Source organism: Lissotriton vulgaris, chromosome 10 (assembly GCF_964263255.1).
Source record: "Lissotriton vulgaris chromosome 10, aLisVul1.2, whole genome shotgun sequence".
Lineage (NCBI taxonomy): Eukaryota > Metazoa > Chordata > Amphibia > Caudata > Salamandridae > Lissotriton > Lissotriton vulgaris.
This window is the reverse complement of record NC_141698.1, coordinates 670,361,641-670,364,542: the sequence shown is the minus strand read 5'-3', so window position 1 is coordinate 670,364,542 and position 2,902 is coordinate 670,361,641. Positions and strand designations below refer to the sequence as shown.

At 54.7% G+C, this 2,902-nt stretch overlaps 1 non-coding gene across 1 annotated transcript; it reads left to right on the top strand.

The window, feature by feature from the left end:
* The first annotated feature begins 2,287 nt into the window (after positions 1-2,287).
* Positions 2,288-2,393, top strand: LOC147688668 (U6 spliceosomal RNA). The gene has a single exon (XR_015300843.1). It is a non-coding gene; the product is annotated as a U6 spliceosomal RNA (small nuclear RNA).
* The last annotated feature ends 509 nt before the right edge of the window (positions 2,394-2,902 follow it).

Below are 2,902 nucleotides of genomic sequence, written 5' to 3'. Positions count from 1 at the left end.
CTACGTGAGGCAGTCCTGCCTCCACCCAGCCAATAAAAACGCCAGAAATCCAAAGTTCGAAGGTTACATAGGCCCCTCCCACCCACCGCCATGCCTGCTTTTTTTCTGCTCCAACGGCTGTCGGAACGCTGGTGCTCCCGGTACCTGCCTCTGTTCCAGTTTTCTTCTGGATGGTTTGGAGGTGCTGTGAGTGTTTCTTTAGCATTTTTTAAATGTTGCCGATATTGGTATTTTCACATTTCTCCCGGCGCGGCCGCTTCGGTCCTCCGGTCGGCCACGCTCCTGTTCTGGGGTCAGGATGCTCCACCTTCATGTGCTGGGCTGGGGCGGGGACCCCTCCTGGTGTTCTGGCCCCAGGTCGTTCCGGCGCTGGTGCTTAAGTGCAGCGTCCGGCCCCTGCAGCCATGTTCTTCATATGTGGCAGTGGGTGCAGACTGCAGGGCTCCCCTTTTTGTTTAATTTCCGGTCTCACATGCGAGATTGATGTTTGGGGCAGTGTTTCAGGAGGTTGCTGGGCACTTCCATTATTGGTATGTTGGGAGTTTCCTGTGGGGTTTACTCCTTTGCTCGCCATGTGTGAGGGGACTTCCTCTCCGGTGCATCCAAGGAACTATAGCTCGATGGTATGTCTTGTTCCTCTGGTGTCACAGGCTCTCGCAAGACAAGGTTTCAAGTCCTGCCAATGCTGTCGAAGTGACTTGAGATGTTTATTTTTCATGCTGTGCTTTTAAAAAAGTGCATTCTCTTTGTCCACGCAGCATGATGTCCTGGAGCTGCAGGGGGAGTGTTCTTTTGCAGTTTTTCTTGGACTGTTTTGCGCTGTCTGCACTGCTGGTGCATGCTGCTAGACCATCTTCTACTGTTGGTGGGATCGTGGTCATTTTCCCCTGTTGGGGTATGCGTTCAGGGTTTGGTGGTCCATGGTCTGGTGGTGCTGGGTCTTTTCCCTGATTCATTATCTACTGCAGGGTTTATTCCCGTATTTTTTGACCTGCCATTTCATGCTGTCCTGTTGGCTATACTTGAAGCGGTGTGGCCTGGCATTGCCATGCGGGGTATTCCTCGCTTTACGGGGACACGGTTCTGCCTGGCAGTCTTTGTCACCCTGCTTCCTCCATTTCTTCTTTTTGATCCTTCTCCCTCTGTCTTCGGAGGCGGCTTCCCTGGAGGTCCAGGTTGGACGGTTGGTGTTTTCCGCTCTCAAGTGTTTGTGCCTTGCTTCTCCTTTTGGGGTGCATGCTTGCTCTTTTTCGGCCTGTGCTTTGCAGGTTCTTTTCTTGGGGGTCCCTCCTTCCTGTCTTGGCCTGGATGGTTGGGCCTTGTCCTCAGCTACCGGGGCGGCGGGGGCTGGTGAGATTTCTCTCTGGCCCGCGCTTTGGTGCTTTGTCACTACCCTGGTACCTTGTTCTACTGCCTGCCTTTTTTGGATTCAGTTTGGTTCCCGGCCTCTGCAGAGCCTGTTGTTCCTCCTGGGTGTCAGTCGCATATATTGTGCCCGGGAGGAATCTCCATTGCCTGGTGGTTGTGTCTCTTCCTCTTCCGGCTGTGTGTTCCACTCCTGGTGCTTGCCTGCTTTTAGGTCCCCTGTCTCCTTTGTTGACATTGTTGCGATTTGGGGGCTCAGCTCAGTTTTTTCTGGCTCATTGGTCCGGTCTGATTTCCATATGGTGGTTCTTGTCGGTCATCGCTCTTGGTTGCCGGTTTCCATTCCGGGGCTGTCCCCCTTTTAAGCTGTTTTCACGGTTGCTTCATTGTCACTGTCATGCGTTCTGCCATCTTCTTTGGTGTTGGACTATTTTTGGTCACTATGCTCTGCTGGTTTCGGTGACGGAGTGGGGCTGGGGGTCCTCTTCCTCTCTGTTCGTGGTCCTGGCTCTCGTTGGTCCTTCAGTACGGTTCTGCCTCCCGGGGCTTTGGCCGGGTTGGTGCCGCTGTGTCCATTTCGGTTGAGCCCCTTGCTGTCCAGCATTCCTCTCTTCCTGGTGGGTGATTTTGGCTTCCCTGGGTATGGGAGTCGCCTGTTTTTCACGTTCCCATCCATCCGGCTGATCAGAGGTTTCCTGCGGTTTGCAGTGGTTGAGTTCCATTTCCTGTTTTCAGGTGTTTCCTTTCGGCCTCTCTCCTGCTCCTCAGGGTTTTCCATGGTGCTGGATCCTGCTGTGGGGGTTTGCTGTCCTGGTTCCATTTCTGGGGTCGTATTGGGTCTGGCTGTTCCTCGTCTGGTTCCTGTTCCGGGGCTTCAGTTCCTCGGGGCCGGTTTGACCCTTTGCAGGGAGCTGTTTTCTCAGTGCTCGCTTCAGCGGCTCATATGCAATAAAGTTGAGCATTACTGGGGGGGTTGGCATGGCCCCTGCGCAAGGATGACACCATTTTGTGAGGCGTTCCATATGTCCGGATCTGTTCTCTGCCCTGTTGGATCTTCTGCGGGTCCTGCGGGTCACCCTCCTGCCCCGGCTCGGGGTTGGTTATCGGTCCGGAGGATGGTGGATGCCTCCACAGCTGTGGTTCCTTGGGCTCTCCTGCACCTTGTGTCCTTGGTGTTTCTTCTGTTGACTCGTTGGGTCCTTTGTCATGCTGGTTACGCGGCTCTGGATCCTCTTTTCCCTGGTCTGGTGGCTTTGCTCTCCCAACCTGGTGTGGGGGGTGCCTTTCTGCTTCTCTCTCTCCTCTTGTTGTCCTCGGATGCCTGTCCTTGGGTTGGGGGCCCCGTTGGGGTCCTTGGTGTCTGGCTTGTCTGTTGTTCAGGCTGGCGTTCCGGTGGCTTGTTGTTGTTTGGGCCTTCTTGGGAGGGTCCCGGTACGTGTCTCTGTTCCTGCTGGCTCCCCTGTTTTGTGTCTGGGCGGCATCTTCTCTGTTGGCTTTCAGAGGGTCTTGGGAAACATCCCTGTTAAGGCGGTTGGTT